This window comes from Chelon labrosus (assembly GCF_963514085.1).
Source record: "Chelon labrosus genome assembly, chromosome: 14".
NCBI classification, from domain to species: domain Eukaryota; kingdom Metazoa; phylum Chordata; class Actinopteri; order Mugiliformes; family Mugilidae; genus Chelon; species Chelon labrosus.
This window is the reverse complement of record NC_140347.1, coordinates 26,225,665-26,239,075: the sequence shown is the minus strand read 5'-3', so window position 1 is coordinate 26,239,075 and position 13,411 is coordinate 26,225,665.

Genomic DNA, 13,411 nt, shown 5'->3' with positions numbered 1-13,411 from the left:
CAAAAATGTACATTTTTATCCTTGCCTAAAATTTCTTATTGATTAGGTAGCAGAAAATACCCTAATAGCAATGATACCATGCACAGAGATGCCACTGAACTCATTCAGTTATTTTGGCTATAACTGTTTATAGAAATACCACAAAGCACATGTATTATACAAAGGTTTTAGTGAACCTGACTACAAAGTATTAATGATTCCCACTACAGGAGGCAATGTGTGCAAAATTCAACCTTTGGCCTTTGGCCTACATCATCAGATTCCACCATTATGCACATTATGGAATCCATAAAAATACTGAAATTTCCTCCATATCTGTGATTCCCTAGGGAAATGAGTCATCAAGGCATGTTACATATTTGTGGAAAGGTCTCATTCAGTACAAGCTGGCGATATTGTGGTTGGTATCGGCAGTAAAACCATTAGCCCACTAAATGAAGGCAAAATGGCTATTTATGAAATTGTGGCACAGGGATCAGATTCTGCAAGGCAAGTCTCCATGTAGTGCAGAGTTGATTGAGAGATTGACAATCATGTGGATGGGCAAAAAGGACCACAAAAGGTAATAATTTTTTTAATAACATTTCTTGTCAATTATTTTTGGATTTGATGAAATATTGAGACATAGGAAGAAATTCTGACATGCTGACCGTGAAATTCAAAGTTTGGCGGGTTAGCCCCAGCTATGTGATCCTTTGTATCAATGGAAAGAGTAGCTTCCCTGGTTTCAAATGGCATACAGACTGTTGTAAGACTTATTTTCATTTAGTTACATAACATTCTGAGCCAAACCCGGGTTCGTGGGTAGAAGGGGTGCACCAAAGCAGTGTCATTCTGTGGGAATGAAAGCAGCACAAAAATCTTCCACATTCTTTTGTTGTGATCTGATATTTCCTTCTGGTGTGTGTGTTGTGATTTCCACCTGAAAGCCTGTAACTAAGCACCAGGAAGCTGCTCTATAAGAATTTTATCAAGGTTTGATTAAATCCCTCTTAAGTCACTGTTAAACAGGATGAAGTCATTTGTATTCTTGACATTATCATGACCCCTGACATTTTGTTTACTGCACGGGCAAATACAAGCTTGGATCATCCATTTCTGACTGTCTTGACAGTCAGTCTGTAATATGATCTTCCTTCTGTTTGTGCGTTTTGTGAGCTTCCTGTATATTTTGCACTTGTGTGTGTGTCCATGTTGTTTGACGTGCACACAAAGGGAGAATTTTATCATAGTTACATAATAGTTGTCAGAATGAGAAACTCTCTGATATGTTATCAAGGAACTCTGTGTTTTTAAGGACAACAGTCTCCAGACTGACTCAGCTCTGCAACTCTCATTAATTTAGGCGTGGACAGCAACCAGTTGTCACTATAAATCTCATTTATCATGAGCACAGAGGGTTTTTGAGTTCACTCAGTATTTTTGTGCAGCTTTAATGTACAGCGATCAGCCTCTATTAAAACCACCAAGTGGTTTGAAAAACGTGATTGATGATCTCATTACGATGTAATGAGACGTTCTGCTGGCAAACCTCAGTTCTGGCGTTTATGTGGATGTTACTTTGACACATACCACCACCTCGACATCGTTGCAGATCAAGCACACCTCTATAGCAACAGCATGGGGGTGTTTCTTGCGTCCTGGTGCCATATGTTCCCCAGATAAGTGACTCTTCAAATACCCGTTAATCCATATGATGTAAAAGAAAATGTGATTCATCAGACCAGGCCACCATCTTCCATTGCTCTGTGGTCCAGTTCTCATGCTAACATGAGGGGATTTTGGGAGTGGACAGGGCACCCTGATATGTCTGTGGCGATGCAACCCCATGCAAAACAAAGTGTGATACACTGTGTGCTCTGACAACTAACTTTTTTCACCAATTTGAGCTACAGCTGCTCGTCTGCTGGATCGGACCACTAGGGTGAGCCTTAACTCCCCACGTTTATCACTGAGCCCTGGCTGCCTGTTTCCCTGTTGCCAGTTCACCACTATTCCTTCCTTGGACCATTTTCGATAAATACTGACAAATGTAGACCGGACAAACCCTACAAGAACTACAGTTTTGGAGATGTTCTGACTCATCTAGCTATCACAATTTGGTCCTAATCAAAGTCACTCAAATCCTCCTACTTGCCGATTTCTTCATCAACTTTGGGGACAAAATGTTTACTCGTTGCCTTATATATAACCCAGTAATCATTCACTTGACCAGTGATAATGATCATAATGTCATAATGTTATGGCAGATCGGTGTATTTTTAAGGTCCTCACATTTATTGCTGAAATAGAACAAACTGAAAATTGTTCTTTTAGGTTCAAATATTTTGAATATTGTGTTGTGAATGTTTTTGTACTTTTTCATAAAGAATTTGGTTGATAGGGCTTTTTTGTATTACTTTGAAATGATTACTGTCAGGGTGTTATATCACAGCCCTTTCATAATGACCAAAGTAACTAACATGAGATGCAGTGTAGTATTAAATGTTGAGTGATGCAAAAGCATTGAATAAGCCTGTCAACTATAATCTTTTTTTAGCTAGCTAGCTAGATAGAGTAGATTACACGTGTTCACGTGTTGTACTCACATATGAAAATAACTGGTGTATCTTCTTCAGTTGAAATTCAGCTCAGATTCCCACCATCAAGCCTTGCTCCAACTGTTTAATGGTTGAAGCCTGTTTTTACTGAGATGTTATAGCCAGATTAAAAGGCTTTAATTGTCTTGTCTGTTTGTGTTTAGAATTTTTCCTACGACCAGGGTAGTTGTCCTGGGGAACCGCCACACTGAAAATGGAGGAAGCACTGTATCACTTGATGAATGAGCGTCTGTTATCTGAACGGGTAAAAGGCCAGGGTGAGGCAAGGAAGGATTTCTGAACAAATGTTGAAATTTTTTTCATTTAAGCTGTTTAAAAAAACATGTTCAAGTTAGAGACATATAATGAATATGGGTTTAACTCTCGACTTTAATTGACGGTATTCCCATCTGAATTGGTGAAACAGTTAAAGAATTACAATAATTTTTATACAGTGTCCCCAGTTTTCCGGAGAGAAGCGAGGTGGATGATCTCAGGATCCTTTCAGTGGTAATGAAAAACACCTTCACAGTATCTAGTGAAATGAAGAACGCTCTCCATGAGGTAGGCATGTCATTATCCAAATCTATCATTAAGAGAAAAAACAATACAAAAGGGTCACCACAAGGTGCAAACATAAACCTCAAGGAAGAAAGATCAGATTAGTTTTAGCCAAACAGGAAAGTATGGAGATGGTTTCAAACAGTCCATGAAATAAGATGAAAGATATAAAGACAAGCAGCAAAGAATAAATTCCATTGCTCTCCATATCGCTCTGCTGCCACCCTGTGGGGGTTTTAAACCTCATGTTCACAACTTGTGAATGTGGAAAATATAGTGTAACCCACCACAACATGTATTTAAAATGTATTCATTCTAATAATATTACCTTGGACAATACATTTTATCAGAGATAATGAGGAAAACATAATACTGTTTAGACCAAAGAAGAAACTATTATGAATCTTCTAGTCAATACATTCATTCATTCATTCATTCATCCATTTTCTATACCCGTTTGGTCCTGTTGAGGGTCACGGGGGTCTGCTGGAGCCTATCCCAGCCGTCTTCGGGCGAGAGGCAGGGGTACACCCTGGACAGGTCGCCAGTCCATCACTGGGCTAACACAGAGACAGACAACCATTCACACTCACACCTACGGCCAATTTAGAATCACCAATGAACCTAACGAGCATGTCTTTGGATGGTGGGGGGAAGCCAGAGTACCCGGAGAGAACCCACGCAGACACAGGGAGAACATGCAAGCTCCACACAGAAAGGCCCAGCAGGCCCATGGATTCGAACCGGTGACCTTCTCGCGGTGAGGCATCAGCGCTAACCACCTCACCACTGTGCGTACAACTTTAATCTATACCTTAACGTATTTTTTTAAATATACATAATTGCATCCTAGATTTAGAATACAAATATATCTATGTTAATATACATCAAAAGTACTTCCATGAACTACTGTGAAAAAGATACACATAGTAAAGACACACAGCGGTCAGTCACTGACACAAATAACAACCACAGTGCAGATGATGGGCAAGTTGGTGTGAAACAAAATAGCATCGTGGATCTTAAAGTCACCATGCATCTGCACGGTGCACAAACATATGTGCGTGTGTGTTCTCACCCACAACACGCTTTGTCTTCTTCCCTTCACACTATACTACGAGGTGATGACCACATGCCTGCATCATATTTTCCTGCTAGGTAGTGTGTGAAAGTTTCTTTTGAAATAAAGTCACTACACTCTGGCCCTTCAGTTGGTGTAATTCAGCATCTATGGATGGACTCACAGACAAAACACAGAGAAATGGAGATGGAAAATAAGCAAAGAATGTTTGGAATCAGATTTGTTTTATATACAGACTTAACATAGCTGATCATAAAAGTGCCAAAGAGCTTGAGTTATTTGATCTCTAGTTATCTGCTTAGCCCTGAGCAACACCCACCCACCCCACAATAAAAGTGAGGGGCTGTAGGGAGAGTATACAGAAAGGAGACAGACAACTAGTTGGACGGGCGAGTAGGAAAGAAGCAAAGAAGAAGATGATGATGATGAAGAACCCCATCATTCTGGCAACTTGCGTCTTATTTTTCTCATCTGGGGCTGTGCACATATCTAAAAGTAAGCTGACTCCAGACCACTATGTTTTTTCACGAAGGGTAAAGTTGTTTCTGCAATAATTTGCTAAAATTAAAATTAATTACATTGTGTACAAATATGACTGTATCGTGAATAGCCAAAAGCAGCACAATTTAAGACTACGATTAAAAAATATTCATGAAAGGCTGTTGAGAAATCTTCAGCCGTCCTCAGCTGCTTACAACTAAATTAAGTCTCACAGTGTATTGACTGCTCTCCCACAGTGTAATGTGGGGAAGAAATACTAGTGTTGTGTTGATGTAATGAGTTTGTGTTTAATGCCTGCTTGTGTCCAGATGAGTGCTGTATTAAATTCTTCTCCAAGCACCTGCCTAAGGACAAGGTGGTGGACTTACAATTCACAGGCAAGCTGTGCCCAATGGAAGGAGTGATGTAAGTGTCTCATCTCTTGGAATTCAACTTCAAGTTATCTTGCAGTTTAGAATCAAAACAAGATTCATTGGTCTACTGTGTTTAAATATACCATTTTTAGTAGCTTTCAGTACATTAAAGAAAACAAAGTTAACATAAACATACCAAAGTCTTGTAAAGTTTAACATATAAACAAACGGTTAGAAATAATGAAAAAGGAAGAAGAAATAAATGTTCAATGCCCATTTTTAAATGTAAAATTAGAATGAAAAAATGAAAATGGCAATGACAACTATTGTCTCCTTTTTAGCTTCAAGATGGAGAGTGGTGTGGTAATCTGTGCAGACCCGTCTATGAAATGGGTCAAGACCCTCATCGAGGCCAAGCAAAAGGAAATGGTCAAGAAAATAGAACTAACCCCAACCAAGGAAATTGACCAAGCCAAAAAAATAGCTCCAACCAAGGAAGTTAACCAAACCAAAGAAATGGCGCCAGCCAAGGAACTACCCCCAAACAAGGAAGTTGACCAAGCCAAAAAAATAGCTCCAACCAAGGAAGTTGACCAAGCCAGAGAAATGGCCAAAGCCAAGGATATCAACCAGGAAATCTATGTCCAATACTGCTTTCGAAGTATCTGACCAAATCCACAGATTAAGTCATTTATTGTGTAGTATTTTACTGAACTGTTACGATAATATAATTTTACTTTAACAGTCACACCTCGGGTCACTTTCCATATCAGTAACCGGATACCACCCTCTCTTCTCTTGCTCTTTTTTCTTTGCTTTCTTTGCTTTGCTCTCCACCGCTCTGATGACGCATTGACCACATGTGTTTTTTTTCCAGAAACTTTTCATCAGTGAACCAAGAGCCTGCCCACCGTTTAGCTGAGTTGAGTTTCACACAGACAGTCTCGCACTTAAACTAACACCTTCTCTTAGAACCAGACACCTTAAGGATCACTTCTAACACAACCACTTGTGTGGGCTAGAGTTAAATCTCCCACTTATCAGACATGTATGTATGTAATAAGTATATTCATATGTCATATGTTTATTATTTTCCTTATATGCTTAAAAAATAAACGTAGGATACAAAGAAAGCTAATATTTTTGTGGGACAGTTAAGTCAAAAATGTTAGACTGCACTGTCACTCAGTGAGTGATGTTGAGCATCCTGGATCATTTATCTTTCTTTTATTACTTTAACAAGTACATGTGTAAAAAAAAAAAAAAAAAGGCAGAAACCTCTTAAAAGTGACAGATTAGGAATTTCTGTATTAGTGCAACATCACTGCAATTTATAAAATAGGAATATGTGCATATGGTCTATTTTACTTGGTAGGAGATTGGTGAGCTTTGTCTTTGCAGGAGCAATTCTAAAATATTTTGGAGCTCCTGGCATTGAAGCAGAAGAGTCTTCAGAACTTGCTGACCAGGAAGCCCCAGGACCTTCATATTCCTCAGGACCCCCTCTTGACCATCAAGCAACAGGGCCGTCTTCATCTGCAGATTTACATGGTCAGCTTCCCATTTTTGGTAAACCAGTAGATCCGCCTGACTGGTACTCAGTCCTCTCCTATTCATTCACAACAGATTTAGTAGGCAGAGGGCCATATCAGATTAGCCCAGATTTTAAATTTGTCTAAAAAGAAGATGGTAGAAGCTTTCATCATCATTTTGGACTGTAAACCACCAAGAGCAGATGTCAGTCATAAGGACTGTCAAAATGGACAAAGCACCAGAAATCAAGGAACATTTCATAGGATTTCTTGTGGCTTCTGAAACAACAGGTCTTGGTTCATTTTCGTTATTGCACTTTCAAATAAATGCTGCTTTATTGTATTTTTATGACAGGCTTTCAAAATTTACAGTAGACATCTTTTGAAAAAATAATCTTTTTTATATACTGGCATATAGATGATTGTTGTTTTCCTGATATTATCATTTTTTATGATGCCTGAGTGGCTGAAGTTAAGATGTTTTATTTTAATTTGAGAGGTCATCGTGACTGTAGCCTGCTTGCCTCATGTGTAATAGATTGTGGCATCTTTGTGGAAGGGTTAGAAATCTCTCCATCATAGTTTGACAAAGTTGGGGACCCCAAACAGCATCTTGCACTGGGCCCCCCACAAAGCTAGAAATGGCCCTTGTTACATTAGATGTATGTATTGTGTTTTCATATATTATCTTGTGAATAAATGTGTTTGAATATATAAGGTGGTCTGTTTAATGTTACACAGAAGTGAATGTTGCCAACCTCTCCTGCTCAAGCTTCAAATCCTTCTATATTTACTACTGATTGATAATTTTAGTTATTATTTAAAAGTTAATTTGAAAATTAATAATCCAAATTAATAATCAAGTATATACATTGAGACTGAACTTGCTATTTGGTTATTGGTCCTATAGCCAGGGAGGTGCCCTGTAATTATTAAGACATCATTTTTATTTTAATCATCAATAATGATTTTAATGAGTAGCCCAAAACAACATTACAATACAAACCAAGCAGAAGTGTTGGTGTTGTGATTTAGCTTCTGTCCAAATTATATATATAAGTTTTATTTGCCATATATATATTAAGAACAAGCCCTGCGATAGACTGGCAACCTGTCTCGCCCGATGACAGCTGGGACAGCTATCAGTTTGCCTATCGTGCTGACAGGTCTGTAGAGGATGCTGTATCTCTGGAGGCCCCAGCTACATATGCAAGAGTTTTATTCATAGACTATAGTTCTGCTTTTAATACTATTATACCCATTACATTATTTGGTAAACTCCAGCTGATGGGAATCAATCAATCCCTCTGTCACTGGATCTTAAACTTTTTATCAGACAGGAGGCAGGTTGTGAAAATGGGCAACCTGTTCTCCAAATCCAGTACTATTAACACTGGGGCCCCACAGGGGTGTGTCCTCTCTCCTCTGCTCTATTCTCTCTACACCAATGACTGTGTGTCTCATTCTGATAATGTTAAAATCTTTAAATATGCCGATGACACAACAGTTGTAGGACTGATCAGTAACAACTGCGAGTCAGACTACAGATCTGAGGTGGCAGCCTTAGAGGTATGGTGTAAGGGGAACAACCTATTTTTAAATGTCAACAAGACAAAGGAACTAATCATAGATTTCAGGAAAAATAGGTTAGTTCACTCCCCTCTGATCATCGATGACCAGGCAGTGGAGAGAGTGTCCAGTTTTAAATTCCTTGGCACCACCATATGCCAGTCCCTAAAGTGGGAGGTCAACACCAACCTCATCATAAGCAAAGCCCACCAGAGGCTCCACTTTCTGCGCCAGCTTAGGAAGTGTGGTGTAGCTAGGGATGCAATGCTCCAATTTTACAGAGCTACAGTGGAAAGTGTGCTAGCCTTTTCCATTACTGTCTGGTACGGTAACACCACCTCTTCAGAGAGGAAGCAGTTGGAGAAGGTGGTGCGCTCTGCATCCAAAATCATTGGACATGCAATCCCATCTGTAGCTTCTATCTACGCCACTCGGGCCAGCCATAAAGCCCGGAAAGTACTGGATGACCCCTCCCACCCTGCCAGGTACCTTTTCAAACTACTGCCCTCTGGTAGGAGAGTCCAAAGCCTTAGGGGTAAAACATCCCGTTTCTGTAATAGTACCTACCCTGCCACTATTAGGCTCCTCAATGCTCTTAAATGACCTCTTTAAATGCACTTTACTGAACTGCATAAGACACTTTATTGGGAAGTTGAAATAGCACAAGTTTTAAATTTTACAGCTTTTTATTGGTTTGAATGATTGTCTATGTGATTGTTTTTATGTACTGTATGTTTTATGTATGTATGTACTGCCTTTTTAACTGGAATGGTACCAAGACAAATTCCAATCAACTGTGTTGATATGGCAATAAAATTATTGATTGATTGATTGATTGGGATAGGGTCCAGAAGACCCCGCAACCCTTCACAGGAATAAGCTGTACAGAAGATGAATGAATGAATGAATATTACGAACTGTCCAACGCATTATTAAGAACTGGAAGGATAGTGGGGAACCATCGTCTTTGAGGAAGAAATGTGGTTGGAAAAAAATCCTGATTGATTGTGATAAAATTAGATTAGATTTAACGTTTGGTGAAATCAAATAGAAGAAAAACGACAGTAGAACTCGGGGCTATGTTTAATTGTGAAAGTAAGAACATTTACAGTTTCACACATGAATTGGCCACCACAGAGTCCAGACCTTAACCCCATTGAGAATCTTTGGGATGTGCTGGAGAAGGCTTTGTGCAGTGGTCAGACTCTCCCATCATCAATACAAGATCTTGGTGAAAAATGAATGTAACACTGGATGGAAATAAATCTGGTGACATTGGAGAAGCTTATCCAAACAATGCCACAGTGAATGTGTGCTGTATCAAAGCTAAAGGCGGCCCAGTGAAATATTAGAGTGTGTGAGCTTTTTTTTGTATTTTTGGTGGCTGTGTATATTAATTATAATAATAATAATAATGTTATTATTATGATTCAAATGTACAGAAATACCATAAAGCATAAGAATACATATTCTGCAAATGTTTTAGTAAAGATTTTTCCACATGAACTCTCCATCTCCATCCTTATTCAGGTGACATATTAAATTTGTTATTACAAAAAACAGACATTGGCCAAAGTGCTGTACAGAGTTGCCAAAGCATACAAAAAAGTTTACAAAAAATTAATAAACAGACAGTCAACACAAAGGCAAGGGGATTGAAGGGGATCCTAGCAATAAACTACTGATGAGCACACAATTCAACCTTTGGCCAGTCTGTTTAGCTTATACCCCATAAGATTCTACATATACAGTGTAGCTCCCCAGGGGATCAAAGGTGTGTGGCACATAGTTGTAAAGCTTTCCAGAGTACAGTATAGTGACTCTGCAGGGCCACCATAAGCCCACTAGATGACAGCAAAATATCGTGTATGACATGGGGCTGATCGTCATGAGGAGCATAGTTACAATATCAGTCGAATTTAAAGGCAGTTGTTTTCTGATTTTCTCTCCAGCAGTAAAGCAGTCTGGAGCTAATATATTCTATCTCTGTCATGTAAGCCGCAAGTATTATACAGCTGAAACCAGATGTTTACATACACCGTGTTAAAATACACATTAACATTTTTTCCTCACTGGCGAGGAAGAAGCCATTACTCCAAAAAGCAACGTCCCTGTGTGCAAATGCACACAGGGACAAAGACCTTAATTTCTGGAGACATGTCCTGTGGTCTGATGAAACTAAGGTGGAACTGTTTGGCCATAATGACCATGGTTACATTTGGAGGAAAAAGGGGGAAGCTTGTAAGCCTGAGAACACCATCCCAACTGTGAAGTATGGGGGTGGTAGCATCATGTTGTGGGGCTGTTTTGCCGCAGGAGGAACTGGTGCACTTCATAAAATAGACGGCATCATGAGGAAAGAACATTATGTGGGAATATTGAAGCAACGTCTCAAGACATCAGCCAGGAAGTTAAAGCTTGGGCGCAAATGGGTCTTCCAAACGGACAATGACCCTAAGCATACTGCCAAAGTAGTTACAAAGTGGCTTAAGGACAACAAAATCAATGTTTTGGAGTGGCCATCACAAAGCCCCGATCTCAATCCCATAGAAAATGTGTGGTCAGATTTGAAAAGGCATGTGCGAGCGAGGCGGCCTACAACCCTGACTCAGTTACACAAGTTCTGTCAGGAGGAATGGACCAGAATTCCAGCAGACTATTGCGAGAAGCTTGAGGAAGGATACCCAAAACGTTTGACCCAAGTCATACAGTTTAAAGGCAATGCTACCAAATACTAAGGAAATGTATGTAAACTTCTGACTTTGAAGAAAGTCATAAAAAATTCTCTAAGAAATCCTCTCTCTCATTATTGTGGCATTTAGCAAATAGAAATAATTTTGGTAATCCTAACTGACCTAAAACAGGAGAGGTTTAGTCTGATTTAACTTCAGACAGTGAGGAAAAAAGGTTTATGTGTATTTTAACACAGTGTATGTAAACATCTGGCTCCAACTGTATATATTTTTCATACTGCGTAGACGTATTTGACTCTGTTTTTATCTTACCTGTGGAGTATTGTTTTGGTAGTATAGCTTTTAGAAACAAACACCATACACCCATTTTGTGACACAGTCAGTCAGCTCTCCTCCGTAATACCCATAGGGTTCCATCATGTATGGCAACTGGTGTCTGGTTGTTAAATGTTTCTTGACTGAACTGGTTCTCTGCATTGAAACCATCCCATTGAGCAGTGTGCAGGTTTTTTTTAAATGCTTGCTTAAGGCCACCGTGGACATAAAGGAGATTAAACCAGTGACCTCACAAACCCTCAGCCGCTTCTCTAACCTCTAGGCTTCAACTCCCACAGGTTAATATTGATTGATATTACAGGTCTGCTATAAAATAATGTTATGTTGCTTTGTATTTTCTCTTTTGTGTGCGTCTGTACAGCTCCTTCCCCCGCCAGGTGATTAAGTGCATCTGTTTCCACTTGCTCGTCAGGGGAGGAGAGTATAAAGACGGGTAAGAAACTGCAACTCTGCATTCTTTTGTCTTTCGTGGGAGGTTTGGTGCTTTCTGAGAATGTAAAGCCTATATTTAGGCAAAGTTCTCTCCTTTTCGTTTCTCATATTTCCTCCTTCTTCATTCTTTCCCCAGGTTAATTTATTCACAGTATTGTTACTCTCCTCATCTCCATGTCTCAATTTGGGAACTTAAACGTTCCATTTACCATCCTTTTCTTTCTCAGCAGACAACTCCTATTTCTACTTTGAGTTGATATATTTTTTTTTTTTTTTCAAGTGGGCTCGTACCCATTTTCTAAATATACATATGATCTGGTGTGGAACAGGCCATTGATACTCCCCTCAGTCTCCACATCTTCTCCTTTGCCACATTTACAAATTTCTTTGCTTATGAACCTTCTAAGGGGCGAAATGAGTTTGTTAATTCACAAGATTTTACCCATTTCTAGTTAATGAAAAACACTGAATGTCAGAAATATTCGGGCAAACAGTGTACTTTATCAGGCCTGACAGGCCATCACTTCAATTCAATTCAGTTTTATTTACAGTTGTGTTAAAAATAATAGCAGTCCCACATCACTAGCCAGATAAATCACTGTTTTTGTTAGAATTTCAACTTCTACACTGCAAGTAAGTTTCTAGAAGGTTTAGTAAAGGTATAGAAAACCAACAGACCCAACAGGCATGACGTGCATGCTGCTGATTCTGTGAAACTGAATCATTTACCGAAAGAGGTGTGTTCAAAAAAAATAGCAGTGCCGAGTTCAATTAGTGAGGTCATTGATTATGTGAAAAAAATAGGTGTTAAACAGGTGGCCCTTATTTAAGGATCAGGGCAACTGACGCTGCATATGCTGGCTGTGCATTCGTCCTTGAAAAACAGAGTAAAATGGGTCGTTCAAGACACTGTTCAGAAGAAGAGCATTCTTTGATTAAGAAATTAATAAAAACCTATAAAGAAGTGCAGAAAATGATAGGCTGTTCAGCTAAAATGATATCAAACGCTTTAAAATGGCAGCCAAAACCAGAAAGGCGGGGAAGAAAAAGAAAAACGACTATTCGAATGGATCGGAGAATAACCAAAATGGCAAAGGCTCAGCCAATGATCAGCTCCAGGAGGATCAAAGAAGATCTAAGATTGCCTGTGAGTACTGTAACAATCAGACGACGTCTATGTGAAGCCAAGCTACCAGCAAGAAGCCCCCGCAAAGTCCCATTGTTAAAAAAAAAAAATACATGTGCTGAATCGGTTACAGTTTGCCAAAGAACATATTGACTGGCCTAAAAAGAAATGGCGTAATATTTTGTGGACTGATAAGAGTAAGATTGTTCAAGCCACAGTACACAGTGATGACGGTGAAGCATGGTGGTGCAAGCATCATGAAATTCGGATGTTTCTTGTACTATGGTGTTGGTCCTATTTATCACATACCAGGGATCATGGATCAGTTCGAGTACATCAGAATACTGGAAGAAGTCATGTTGCCATATGCTGAAGAGGAAATGCCCTTGAAATGGGTGTTTCAACAAGACAGTGACCCCAAACACACCAGCAAGCGAGCAAAATCATGGTTCCAGACAAACAGAATTCAAGTAATGGAGTGGCCAGCACAATCCCCGGACCTTAATCCCATAGAAAACTTATGGGCTGACATAAGAAAATGCTGTTCATGTACAATTGTCCTGGGCTGCAATACCTGTTGACCGGTGCCAGAAGTTGGTCGACTCCATGTACCATAGAGGTGAAGCAGTTATTAGAAGCCGTGGTTAT